The sequence below is a fragment of the Myotis yumanensis genome, unplaced genomic scaffold (assembly GCF_028538775.1).
Source record: "Myotis yumanensis isolate MYYU_CA2020_CCGP unplaced genomic scaffold, mMyoYum1.0.hap1 SCAF_17, whole genome shotgun sequence".
Lineage (NCBI taxonomy): Eukaryota > Metazoa > Chordata > Mammalia > Chiroptera > Vespertilionidae > Myotis > Myotis yumanensis.
The window spans coordinates 25,930,234-25,945,192 of NW_027223768.1; the positions used below are offsets into that span (position 1 = coordinate 25,930,234).

Consider the following 14,959-nt stretch of genomic DNA (forward strand, 5'->3'; position numbering starts at 1 on the left):
CCTCTAAGTGCTTTATATCTGCTAACTTTATTCATACAACAGCCTTATTTTTGCCCTCATTTTATAAATGCACAAATAATTAATTTGCTCAAGGTCACACAGCCTTGAGGCAGAGTTGGGAATGGACCTAGAATGGATATCATTTGCATTTTGTCACAGAGTTTCTTAGGGAGGCAGAGCAAAGATACAGATTGCTTTATCCTTTTTTTTCATGACTGTGTCTCTCCCCCGTCTACCCCCACCTTACACCTGGTGCTTCTATTTACATAGAAAAGTTTACCCAAATACCCATTCCAAGGCCATATGACGCATTATACAACTTGGCACTGGCCAGGTCTAAAGCACTAGAGCAGAGGTCCTCAAACTTTTTAAACCGGGGGCCAGTTCACTGTCCCTCAGACCGTTGGAGGGCCGGACTATAGTTAAAAAAAACCCAACTATGAACAAATTCCTATGCACACTGCACACATCTTATTTTGAAGTAAAAAAACAAAACGGGAACAAATACAATATTTGTATTTGCATGTGGCCCGCGGGCCGTAGTTTGAGGACCCCTGCACTAGAGGAAATGTTTCTCAAGATGTTAAGAAAAATCATGATAATTTTTCTTGTAACTAAAATGAAATGAAACCTTTAGTTTTTAAAATTATATTTGAGTCTTAAAATTACAGCAATTAAACTCTTAGACAATGTATCTATCTTGTTTTCTATTTCACCTTTATTACAAATGGGTATTTTCTCTATTACATTATTCAATTTGCCATTATTTATTTTGTATAATTTTATAGAATTATTTTTCTATATGCTCAAAAGAAAATCAAGAGACAGAAGACAAGCTACAGACTGAAAGTAACTTTTTTCTTTTTTAATTTCAGAGGAAACATTTTTGCCTTTATTTGGCAACATTTTCTTCTTTTTAAAATTTTTTTTTAATTTTCAAAGAGAGAAGAATGGAAATGGAGAAACATTATTTTGAGAGCAAAACAATCACTGGGGATCTAGACCCCAACCCCAGGCAGCTGACCCTACTGGGAATTGAACTGGCAACATGCACAGGAGGAAGCCCAATCAATTGAGCCACACCAGCCAGGGCTATTTGGGGACATGTTCCATTGGGGCACCAAGTGATTCCCAAACATGAATGCTCAAGTTTTCCAACCTTTTGGGGGGAAACAAAAGGGGCATTGATCTGCTCTTTGTTTCCACTTCCATCCTGATCCCTTTCACATCTCCCCCATCAAAGAGTTAAAAGAAAGTTTCCACATTAGTGATTAAAAAATTGTCTGCAAGCTTCTAAGAGATTCCTCACTTGGCTAATGCACTTACTTTCTAGAAGAAGATCAAGTTCTTTGCAATAATTTCATGGTAATTAATCTAGTGCCTAAATGATAATCCTATAATTAGAAGCAATTAAAATCCTGCCCAAGAATGATCTACTCAGTCGGTGTCAATGTCCCTATATGCGCATGGGGTAATCTTTTTTTTTTTTTCTAATTGATTTGTGAGAGAGAGGAAGGGAGGGAGGGAGAGAAACATCGATGGTCCTCCGACTGGGGATCAAGTCCACAACCCAGGCATGTGCCCAGACTGGGAATCAAACGACCTCTTGATGCATGAGACAGCGCTCAACCAATTGGACCACACATCCAGGGCACTCATGGGAAAATCTTGAAAGAAGCTCCAGAAATCATTTGTTTCTCCCCTTCCCAGAGATGGAGGCATTCAGAGTCCATCGTAGGAATGGCAGGAGTCACTCAAATCAAAGAGGAGGGACGACTGAGGCCCCTGGAAAGAATCCAGGGGCTTGAGATCATCTTAAGCAGGAGAAAGAGAAGCCATGTCACCTTGAGCCTGGATACCTGTGACCCTGAGCTTTTCACCGGTGACCTCAGCTTCTGGCAGAGCTGCTCCTCTTCTTGGTGTGGTCCACCCCACAGAGGCTGGGGACCTTCGTCTCGCATCGCCTGTGCACATTCATAGAGCAGGCCTCACATTTCATCCCTTGACGGATAAGGCCGTACAGCAGCGACCCACAGTGCTGACAGAAGGTGGGCCTCCGGTAACTGTGGACTTTAAACTTGTGCTTGTTCTTGGGGTCAGCGGTGTCGGGCCCCTGGCCTGCGCCCCGACAAGGAAGAGCAACAAGTTCATGGCACCTCTTGTGAACCACAAAGCGGCACAGCTGGCACTGGTAGCCTTGTTTCCCAAACCCCCAGATGAAGCCGGCGCAGTGGCTGCAGAAGGTGGGCTGCTTGAAGAAGTGGGCGGCGAATTTGTGGTCCTTCACCTCGTGCACTTTCTTCACCGTCCCTTGGCGGGCGAGGCTGCTGGCGGCGGTCTGGGCCTGGGACTCAGAAGCCATGGTCCCTCTTGTCTAGGCCAACCTCTAGGCTCAGCCGGGGAGCAGCAGCCGGGCGGGCGGGCGGGCGGGCAGGGGCGCCGGTGGGAGGCGGCAGTCCCAGCGAGAAGTCAAGGAGGCGCTGCCGCGGAGAGTCCGGCCGGACTGGCGAAGAGTGGGAGCTGGAAGGGCTGGCAACGCTGGCAGACCCCACGCTCTCTGAAGGCCCAGCTCTGGCGCTTGCAATTTCAGGACAGCGGGCCCCAGCGGCACCGCCCACCGCGCCAGCCCGGAGTGCGAGTGCGCGGGCGGGAAGGGGCGGGAGGGCGCGGGAGGGGGCGAAGGGCGCGGGCGGGGGCGACTGGCTGGCAGGAGTGCGCGGGCGGGAAGGGGCAGGGGCGGGAGGGCGAGTGCGCGGGCGAGTGGGGAAGGGGCGCGCCTGCTGTGGGAGCCGGGATCTTCGTGTTTGGGGGGCAGCCCAGAAACCGGAGGCGGCGGGAGCGGCCCGGGCAGCGCCGGCCGAAATTGGGAGCGAAGATGGGCATCAGGCGGGCGGGACCGTTCTCTGCCGCCGCCTTTTTCTTCGCTTTCCTTTTCCTCCCCTTCCCCCGCCCGCCTCTGCCTCCTCTTCCTCTGCTTCAGCTCCTCTCGCTGTGCCCGCTCCCCTCCTGTCTTCCTCCTTCCACTCCCGCTGGCTCCCTGCAGCTCCTCTTTCTCCTCCTCGATTCTCCCCTCTCCTCTCGGGGTCAGAGCCTAGGGTGGGCGGGCGCCTGGTCCAGGCTCCATGGAGCCCCCGCTTGGCATGCGGGGCAGCTGCCCCTTCCTGGTCTTTCACCAGCTGGTGTCAACTTGAGGTTTCACCTGGCACACATGAGCCAATTACTAAAGTTCTGCGGCACTAAAAACTAAAAACGTTTTTTTGCCGTTATCACAGAAAAAGGTAGAATTTTGAGTCATTCACACCAGACAGCTATTGTGTTGGCTGCTGTCAGTTTTTAATTTGATGATCGAAGGGAAAAGAGGTCAGTGGGGCTGACTAGTCGGCTCACCTGTTGAAAATCGCTGGTCTACACCCATGGCAACCTCCAGAAACTAGGAGACAGGCCCTCCTCCAGAATCTCCAGAAGGATCCAACCCTGCTCACACCTTGATTTCAGACTTCTAGCCTCCAGGACTGTGAGGCACTACATCCCTGCTGTTTTAAGCTTCCCATTTTATGGCAACTCTGGGAGACTTGTAAACCTGGTGAACGTTGGCATTACTGATCAGGCCCTATGTTTAAAGTTTGGTGCTCAGCCATCCCTCCCCTGTGCTCTGTGCAGCTGCTTCTCCTGGCCCCTCCACACAGGAAGCCTGTAGCCTTTCTGGTCTTTCTTAGGCACCTGATTGCCATGGATTCTCTTGAGCAGCTCCTACTATGGTCCCTCTGTGGGAGTGACTTCCAAACGTAGAAGGGGTCCAGCAGGTGTGGCTCGGTGGTTGAGCCTCGACCTATGAACCAGGAGGTCAAGGGTCCATGCCTGGTGAGGGCACATGCCCAGGTTGCGGCTCCATCCCCAGTGGGGGATGTGCAGGAGGCAGCTGATCAATGATTCTCTCTCATCATTGACGTTTCTCGCTCTCTCTCCCTCTCCCTTCCTCTCTAAAATCAATAAAAATATATATATTTAAAAGACAAAAATTAAAATGTAGGCCTGAACTGAGAAGAGACTTTTAGAAAAACAATTCTTGGCTTCCTTTCGCTGATCCAATTTTAATTTATAATTTTCATGTCAGGGTGATCCCCAGGAAATTATTTTTCTTTAAAGGCATTATCGAACAATATCATGACAGTGTCATTTTATGTGGATGGGGTAATTTGTCCCTTTAGAAGGAGCTATTTCTTTAGTAATTATTTTGGGTACTGTGTAACAGGCTCAGACTATTTTAGGACTCTGTGGCCCTGTGTCATGCAAGCATTTACCTTGAAGATAATGCCTGTGGCAGGTTTTGCCTGTGACTCATTCCTCTTCTAGCAGTGTCTGCATTGTTCTTGTCTTCAGCAGAGAATAGCATGAGACAAGGATCGCTTGGAAGATTGGCTGCCAGTGTGATGCTTATGTAAGACTGGCATGAAAGATTGTCTTTGTCCTTAGTAAGCATCATTTCACCCAGACCAGATTTTTTTTGGTGACAGTCCAGGACATTCATTAGATGTGAGGAAATATGTGATAGCCACATATTATGTTTGATAGTTTTAGATACATCTTCCAGTTTGAAGCTACCCCACTTAAGCTAATATGGGTTTATAGAAAGTTATCTTTATTTATGGTTTCTAAAATACAGACTTAACAATATATTAATTTGCATGAAAAGGAGTAAAGAGACACGACCTATTTAAATTTATTTTAAAATATTTCGGAAAACCCTTCCAAAATTTACAAAACACAGTGCATTTTCAGGGTGATGACAAATGTATTAAAATAACATTTAAATCTTCCAACTTTCATCTTGTCCCCACCTTCACCTAAAGTGACCAACATTAAGAGTCTGTTGTGTATCCCATGTCATTTTTTGATATAATTCCATTTTTCCACAGTCTTATTTTGAAGCCCATAGCTAATCTCTGTGTGCCAAAGTTTATCAATGCTTAAGAGATGGGTCGGAGACCAAGATGGCGGCGTAGGTAAACACCGGAGACCGCTGCCGCAAACAACCATTTCAAAAATACAACTAAAAGACTGAACGGACATCACCCAGAACCACAGGAAGGCTGGCTGAAGAGAGACTCTACAACTAGAAGGAAAGAGAACAGCAAATCGAGGCTCAGAGGCGGCGCAGTGTGGAAAATACAAAGGTACCGAGGTGCGCGCGCAAAGCGGGCTGGTGGCTGAGGGCGCGGTTGTCGTTTTCGGTCGGGAGTGAGTCTCAGACTCTGGGCTCCAGATCCGGGCGAGTCTCTAGGGACCCAGACTCAAACGGGAGAAGCGGGATTATCCGGCATCAGTTGGAACCTGAGGGCAGCTTTCTCTCCGAAGTTTGCAGCGGCTGCCGGGGTTCTGAGAAGCAGAGCCTCTGGGAACGGGACTGAGCGTGGCCATAACTGCTCCCTCCGCCCGCCCTGTGGATCCCGCCCCGCCCAAAGCCTGCGCACAGCCATTTGCCGATCGCCTCAGGCAAAGGCTGGATTGGCGCCTCCCCAGAAGGCAGACGTTTTCCGCACAGCTGATTCCTATAGCCAGTCGGCCTGGGGGTCAAATCCCTCTAGTGTTAACTACAACAATTAAGGCTTGGCTAGAACAAGACTGCGCACAGAGACCACAAGGGGGTGCACCAAGAAAGCATAAAAGATGCGGAGACAAAAAAACATGACAGAAATGGAGGATATGGAGCTAAGAATCGCAATTTTGAGGGCTTGCCATAAATTTGTGCAGAGCCTCACGAAAACTAATGAGACCCTCGATGCTACGATAAAGAAATTAGAAAGTAAGCATACACGGACTGAAATAAAGAATATTATACCCAATAGCAGACCAGAGGAGTACAATAATCAAACAAAAGATTCGACAAAAAACACCCAATTGGAAAAGCAAAATGAAAAAAGAATCCGAAAGTGTGAAGATAGTGTAAGGAGCCTCTGGGACAGCTTTAAGCGGACTAATATCAGAGTCATTGGAGTGCCAGAAGATGAGAGACAGCAAGATATTGAAAACCTATTTCAAGAAATAATGGCAGAAAACTTCCCCCACCTGGTGAAAGAAATGGACTTACAGGTCCAAGAAGCGCAGAGAACCCCAAACAAAAGGAATCCAAAGAGGACCACACCAAGACACATCATCATTAAAATGCCAAGAGCAAAAGACAAAGAGAAAATCTTAAAAGCAGCAAGAGAAAGAGGCTCAATTACCTACAAGGGAATACCCATACGACTGTCAGCTGATTTCTCAACAGAAACTTTGCAGGCCAGAAGGGAATGGCAAGAAATATTCAAAGTGCTGAATACCAAGAACCTACAACCAAGATTACTTTATCCAGCAAAGCTATCATTCAGAATTGAAGGTCAGATAAAGAGCTTCACAGATAAGGAAAAGCTAAAGGAGTTCATCACCGCCAAACCAGTATTATATGAAATGCTGAAAGGTATCCTTTAAGAAGAGGAAGAAGAAGAAAAAGGTAAAGATACAAATTATGAACAACAAACATGCATCTATCAACAAATGAATCTAAGAATCAAGTGAATAAATAACCTGATGTACAGAATGAACTGGTGATTATAATAGAATCAGGGACATAGAAAGGGAATAGACTGACTATTCTTGGGGGGAAAAGGGGTGTGAGAGATGCGGGAAGTGACTGGACAAAAATCATGCACCTATGGATGAACACAGTGGGTGGGGAGTGAGGGTGGAGGGTGGGGTGGGAGCTGGAAGGAGGGGAGTTATGGGGGGAAAAAAGAGGAACAAATGTAATAATCTGAACAATAAAGATTTAATTAAAAAAAAAATGCTTAAGAGATGGAAATGCTATTTTGGTAGTATTACCTTTAGAATATGTGAAGCTCTATGAAGACAAGGGAGAAACGTCCATTGCCTATTGTGGGCAACAAAGGTGTGAGTGTTCAGATATAAAGACAAGTATCTCCTTTACATATGAAGGAAATGAGATTCAATAGGTTCAATTACTTGCTCCCAAGTATATAAAACAGCAGCAAAACAGGAAGATGGCTCTATTCCAAAGACCCACTGATTTTATATCAAGAGTTTGAGAATCTGCACTTAGGGATATTTAGACAAAATCATAAAGTGCAATGCAATCTTACTAATAAATGCATTTTATTTATTTTGGCCTGTATACAATTTAATTACCTTACTAACTATTAGTTACAAACTTTTTAGCTCCTTAGTGATTTTTAAAATGTGACAAAAACCTTAAGCCAAAGAGCCCAAAGCAAAACACAGTTTTCTTCTGATAATGACATTTTCCAGATGTGTTTTTTCCTTCTGTCAGCATGTGATAAAAACCTTGTGTTTATAACTTGACCTAAGCCTTACCTGGGTCTTGAGTGGCAGAAATATGTGTTTCGCTAAATTAACCACAGATCCCAAAGCAGAAAGAGAAGTCAAGCTGATCACTAAAGTCTGTATTTTGTCCCCATAACTTGCAGGTGAATGAGGACCACAGTAATCAGCTTAACATAATTTTCCCATTTTTCTCTGTTCAACTTCTGAGATGGCAACTGCTGGTGTCAGTTTGTCTGGGGAGTTCATCTTCCAGGGCTATCAAGAATTTTAGTGGCCATCCGAGGAGCAGCAGCTGCGCGAGTACCATACCCCTGCCAGCCAGCAGAGCCACCACTGCTGTGAGCAGTGCCCACCAGAGGAGCCGCTGCCAAATGAGGAGCAGCCGCCCCCCAAGGAGCCACTGCTGCCTGAGGAGCAGCCTCTGCACAACTTGACACCTAGATCCTTTGGTGAGAGCAAAAATGGGGAGACAAAGAAACCTCCAAAGTAAACAAAAGGAGGAATCGCCAGAAAAGCAGCTAAGTGAAACAAAAATATGTCAGAAAAAGAATTCAGAATAAGGGTCATAGAGTTCATAAACCAGATGGATGAAACAAATCAACAACTTATGTAAGAATCAAGAAGAAATAAAGAGTGATATAGCTGCAATAAAAAACACAATGACAAGTTTCAACAGTGGACTAGGAGAAGCGGAGGACCGAATTAGAAGACAGAAAAGCAAAACACACCCAAACTGAACTGCAATTGGAGAAAAAAATTAAAAGACAGGAGGAGAGCCAAAGGGAGCTTTGGGAAAACATGAAACAAAGCAACATACGAATAATAGGGGTACCAGAATGACAGGAAGAGGAACAAGGGTTAGAAAACCTATTTGAAGAAACAATGTCAGAAAACTTCCCTTATGTGGAGAAGAAAAAAGTCACACAAGCACAGAGAGTCCCAAATAAGATGAACCTAAAAAGACCCACACCAAGACATGTCGTAATTACGATGGCAAACATTCAGGACAAAGATAGAATCTTAAAGGCTGCAAGAGAGAGACAGAAAGTTATGTACAAGGGATCTCCCATTAGATTATCAAATGATTTCTCAACAGAAATACATCAGGCCAGAAAGGAATGGAAGGAAATTTACAAAGTGGTGCAAAACAAGGGACTGAATCCAGCAAGCCTATCATTCAAAATTGAAGGGGAAATGAGGAGCTTCATAGATTAAAAAAAAAAAAAGGCTAAGGGAGTTTACCACTACCAACCCAGCAATGCAAGAAATGCTAAAAGGACTGGTGTAAAAAGAAGAAATAAAAAGGGAAGAAGGAACACAGGCACAAAAAATAAAAATGGCTACAAACAAGTACCTATCAAAAAAAAATAATAACTTTAAATGTAAATGGACTAAATGCTCCAATCAAAAGACATTGAGTGGCTGAATGGATAAAAAAACATTACCCATATATATATATATACTGTCTACAAGAGACCCACCTCAGAACAAGGGACTCATACAGACTGAAAGTGAAGGGATGGAAAAATATTTTTCAGGCAAATGGAAAAAAAAAAAAAGCTGGGGTAGCTATACTTATATCTGACAAAATAGACCTCAAAGTGAAGGCCATAACAAAAGATAAGGAAGGCCACTTCATAATACTAAAGGGATTGATAGAACAAGAGGATATAACCTTGGTAAACATATATGCACCCAATGCAGGAGCACCCAAATACATAAAAAAAAACTTCTGGAAGATATCAAGGGAGAGATCAACAACAATACAATCATAGTAGGAGACTTTAACACCCCACTGACATCACTGGATAAATCCTCTAGACAAAAAATCAGCAAAGAAACAGCAATCCTAAATGACTCATTAGATCAGATGGATTTAATTGACATCTTCAGAACACTTCACCCCAAAGCCACGGAATATATGTTCTTCTCAAGGGCACATGGGACATTTTCAAAGACAGACCACATATTGGGTCACAGGCAAAGTCTCTCCAAATTCAAGAAGATTGAAATATCAAGCATCCTCTCAGACTATAATGGAATAATATTAGAAATAAACTACAATAAAAACAATAAAAAAAAATTCAAATACTTAGAAGCTGAATAGCATGCTATCAAACAATGATTGGGTTACCAAAGAGATCAAAGAAGAAATTAAAAGTGTCCTGGAAATGAATGACAATGAAAACATAACAATCCAAAATCTACGGGACACAGTGAAAGCAGTCCTGAGAGGGAAATTTATAGCTCTACAGGCCTACCTCAAAAAATCCCCAAGAAAAAATGGTAATAAATCATCTAACTCTACAACTTAATGAATTAGAAAGAGCAACAAGAAAAGCTCACAGTGAGCTGAAGGAAGGAAATAATAAAGATCAGAGTGGAAATAAATGACATTGAGACCAAAAAAAAAAAAAAAAAACAATACAAAAGATCAATGAAACCATGAGAAAATGGCCATAGAAGTAAAAAACAAACAAACAAACCAAGAGCTGGTTCTTTGAAAGGATAAACAAGATTGATGAACCTCTAACCAGGCTCACCAAGAAGCAAAGAGAGAGGACCTAAAAAAACAAAATTAGAAATGAAAGAGGCAAAATAACAATAGACTCCACAGAAATACAAAGGATTGTTAAAAAATACTATGAACAACTCTATTCCAACAAATTAGACAACTTAGAGGAAATGGATATATTCCTAGAAAAATACAACCTTCCAAAACTCAACCAGGTAGGATCTAAAAATCTCAATAGGCCGATAACTATGGTTGATGCTCAACCACGGAGTCATACCAGCCAGGCCCCATTTTATCCTTTAAAAAAATATATGCTTTCATTAAGCATATTAAAACTGGTGGCTTCTTGGTTCCTGGGTCAAGGCTCAACTGCTGAGCTACACTGGCTGGCCATTTAGTCCTTTTAAGTGTTCCTTACCACAGCTTCTACAGCAATGCAGTTTTTGTTGTTGTTGTTGTTTGTTTGTTTGTTTTTTACTTCTATGACCATTTTCTTTCAGATGTCTTTATTCGTTCCTCCATTCTTTTTTTCTGGAAAATGTGTCCACTCCCTAAGAGTGTGCCTGAGATCCTATTCCCCTTTTTCTCTGGCTCTCCTCTCAGTCAGGGCCTCAAATGGCTCCCGGTAGAGCAATGATTTTACCTGTTTCTGTTCATCCTCCTCTCCCACTTTAAACAACAGCCATCCATGTTCCACCCTGACCCCTTCCCACTCGCTTGATGGTTGTACCCCTCCTGGAATGAGAGAGCAGGTCTGTAGGGTGTGGCTTTCTATCCACAACAAGTTGACCTCCAAATGCACTCACCCTTACCTCCTGCCCCAGTTTATGAGGAAGAGGTGTGCCTTTCCTGTTCAAGTCCAATCCTTTGATCCTACTCCTTCTGTCCTATTGATCATTTCCTCTCTATCCGATACTTTCAACTTATCAGATAAATTGAACCCATACACATGCTCAGCTCTCTCCAGTCCTTCAAAGTGCCTGCCTCTACCCAGTGTCCTCTCTTACCACCATTCTATCTTCCTCTTTCCCAGCAAGGCCAAGTTTCAGTAAGGAAGAGTATACAGATGTTCTTTGTATTTACTCTGCTTTAACTCTTTCCTCAACCCAGGCTTTCATGTCAGCTTTCTGCCCATACTGAGGTTTCCCAGGGACATTCAATTGTCTTATGTCACCAATGTTACTTAATTTCTCAGCAGCAATTGAGCCTGCCCCCCACCTCTTCTTTTTCTGGTCTTTGCTCCATTGCCCTGGTCTGTCCTGTTTCCTGACTGTTCTTTCTTTTGTTAATCTTCACCTGAGGATATTTTTTCCAGAGAGTGGAAAGGAAGGGGAGAGACAGAGAGAGAGAGCTACAAGAGAGCTACATTGATGTGAAAGAGACACATCCAGTGGTTGCCTCCCGCACATGCCCCAACCAGGGTCAAGGATTGAGCCTGCAACCGAGGAGGCATGCCCTTGACTGGAATTGAACCTGCAACCCTTCAGTCTGCAGGCTGATGCTCTAACCACTGAGCAAAAATTCTAGGGCGGATTGTTCTTTCTTTGTTTAATTTGGGCTCTCCTCTTTCTTTCTCACTCCAGACAGTGTTGTTTTTCTTCTTTACCACTGCCCTCAGTCTTCCTCCATATTCCCCTCCCCCTCTTCTCCTTTTTCTTCTCCTCCTCCTTTTTACTCTTTCCCACTGATTCTCTCCTTTTGGCTATAAGTGTGGACCTCATTTTTACACCATGGTACAAATGAGAGATTTTGTTCTCACCTGCTGATACCTCCTATGTGACTGTCCACATCATTGGGCTTCATGTCTTATTTGCCCATTTAGAAAACAGATGAATGAGAGTGGCCATTATAGAGTCAGTTTTAATTTCTGGAAGCTTGAAACTTTATTTGTGACAGATTACTGGCAATACACCTCACAACTGGTTGGCATACATTAGTACATCATGACAGCATGATTGGGAAAGGCTAATATGTTAGGTGTTCAAATGATTGTTGAATTAATTTGGAAGTAATGTTAAGAATATTATAGTTACTTCCTGGAGATTCTTGAACAAAAAAATGTTTTATCCCACCAAAGACTCACTAATTTATTTACATATTTATCTTCCAAATAGGTAAAATTCTTATTCTGTAAACACACTGGGTTGGAAGGCCCTGCTCTAAAATTCTTAGAATTGAGCAATGAGAAAAATCTTTTGCCTAGGTCTTAAATACAGCTTAACTTCTAAGGGAACTAAGATACTATCATTCAGGGAAGGTCATTGGGAAAGCATTTTTCTGGGAGCTGGAAAGAATGAACAGACTGGAATGCCACACATAATCTTGAATTGCTGTTAAGTTCCAATATCTTTAAACTTTGCTAGGAAAAGATTAGAGATATATGTGAATCAGAGCAGCTTAAGTCCTGAAATATTACATTATCTTCTCAGGGTGGATTTTAGGATAATTTTGAATTTCGTAACCTCAATGAGTCTAAAATCTGAATGAAGAGAAAATATAATGTTCTCTAGAAATGTATAGTAAGCACATTCTTTTAGTTTATTTTTATAACTTGAAGTAAAACTTGAGTCATGATGAACTATTAAATCTGCTTTTTCTTTAATAGTTAAGGGTCCAGGGACCGAAATTTAACCTAACATTTACATTGACCAGCTCAATTACTAATACGACCTTTTCCCCTCTAGCCATCCTTATCTACTTCTATTTTTAACTTACATCAATAAAAGTACAGAACAACCTTCCTTTAGCAAACACACCACTTGACCTCATCAACATTAGATTAGAAGCGTTGTAAAAGGCAGGAACCATGTCTTATTCTCTATTCCTCAAGTTCCTTGTTCACAATTGATGTGTAATAAATAATTTGTAAGTTTTGTTCATCAGTAAAACATTTATAGGAAATATAGATTTTTTAAAGAAAAATAATTCATTATCTTATTAACCAGAGATAATTACTATCTGCAATTTAGTATAAACCAGAGAGGTTGGCCAACTTTTCTGTAAATAGAGAAACAGTAAATAATTGAGGCTCCTCTAGCCTTGTGGTCTATGTAGCAGCCACTCAGCTCTGCTGCTGTGGTATGTAGGCAATAGATAAGACAATTCATAAATGAGCTATGTGGCGATTTTCCAATAAAACTTTATTTACAAAAACAGGCAGGTTGGATTGGGCTTGCAGGCTATAGTGTGCTGACTGGCCCCTTTATAAACTATCCTTTAAGCCTCTATATATGTAATATATATAATAATGAACATGTATAGTATATAAAATGTAATTTAATATGTATAGTGGTTTTTTAAAAGTGACATCATAGAGAGACTACTAGATATCCTTTCAGTGGACTATTGGAGCCCCTCGGGGGTTATTTGTCCTAGAGGGCATGCATTCTCAGTCACCCAACAGGGGCAAAAATTGGTTCTTGATTGTGGAAAGGAAATGTTAAGCTATTACAGTGGTTTGTGGCTCTTCAAAGTCCTATTCTGCTCAATAAGATTTTATTCTTTAGCATTTAATTTGGAGTGGGGAGAAGATTAAGTAAAAATGACTAAAAAGGCTGCTTTGGAAGGAATGAAAAAAATTGCTAAAACACTGCTGTAGGGATATGAACCATCGCTTTGATTAGGTGATTTTTCAGCTCTGTAGTTTGAAGATCACTGAAAAATTATTGCAAATGCAAGTAATTCTTATCTACTTGCAAAAGACTTCTGTGCAGTGGAGAGCTATCCCACTCACCCACCCACATCCCCATTATCAGGAAAAACCAATTTGGTTTCAATTTGTAAGTTTATTTCAACATTCATGTAAATGTGTGGTTTTTAATTTTTCCTTTAAATGGGTTGAAACACTTGGCCTGGTTCCCAATTTAATAATAATTAAATAATTTATAGTGAGTTAAATTTAATAGTTAATTTAATAATTAATAATGAGTTAAATAAAAATCTTTGACAAGTATTTATTTTATATCTCTGAGTCATGGTTTTACCATTTCAAAAAATATAATTAAACATTTTCCGTTGGTTTGTAACAGCCCCTTTTTAATATAAAAACATTGCCATATCATCACATATTTTAAAAGTTATAAATATTCTATTAAATAGAATACCATTTAAAATTTTATCTTTCATTGGAAAATAATGAATCATTTTTATGAGCAAACATGGATTGCTCTCTTAAAAACACACAGGATGTGGAATGTCCTAAAATGTGTCAAAAGCTTGTTACTTAATATTTTGGCATAGTGCTTGTTTGCTTTCAGTTCCACATTGACTTTTTTGAGGACATGGGCCAGTGGACATAAAGGCCAGTGCTATTTTCACGGCTCTGCTTGTTGACAGAAGGTTGCATGTGTTGCTGCTGTGAACCTGAGATCATTTAGGGGACAGCACCATGCCCTGGCCTTATCAGAGGGGCACACGAGGTGCAGGACATCGAGTGTGCTTTGACACTTTGCTTGGCTCAAAATACCTGGTCAGGATTCTGGTTTGGCTTGTCATTTCTTTCAGGAACATGGAAAGCTCCACTGTTTGTTGGAGATCTGCATTACTTGCCACTGCCTCCTACCCTTCTCTTTACCCTCTTAGTGTACCCACTCTGACTTTGAACCCCTACGTACATGTTGTATATTCTTGAAAAGTTTCTTCTTTAGAATTGTTTCCAGAAGACACAAAAGAATGGCAATGATGGCAAAGTCCTTGGGAGGTGTGGTAACACATAATTAGGCATACACATTTGTGTGTATTCTTAGGGTGACTTTCCCTCACATATTTCTTGTATCAAATATCTCCTGATAAGATAACCAAAAATAAATAAATAAATAAGATTTGGCCTCATAAAACAGAATGGGTATACTAGTACCGACCTAAGGAGATTATGAGGAATAAATGAAGTAACAGTTGCAGAATTACTTAAGACATTATAAATGTTAATACCATCTTGGAGGGGATGCCCAATGAAAAGAAATGTTGGCATATTTTACAGCAAGATGAACTGCTCTTTAAAAGTGGTTTTTGTGTTGGAGATATCAGGTCAGCTTGGACCAGACCTTTTCCTGGGAAAAAAACACTTATTGGCTCTTAGAAGTGTGAACGCACAGTAACAACCATCTC

The 14,959-nt window shown here is 41.9% G+C and overlaps 1 pseudogene; it reads right to left on the reverse strand.

Annotated features, from left to right (window-relative positions):
- Nucleotides 1-844: 844 nt before the first annotated feature.
- Nucleotides 845-2,604, reverse strand: LOC138995777 (protein kinase C alpha type pseudogene; annotated as a pseudogene).
- Nucleotides 2,605-14,959: the final 12,355 nt, after the last annotated feature.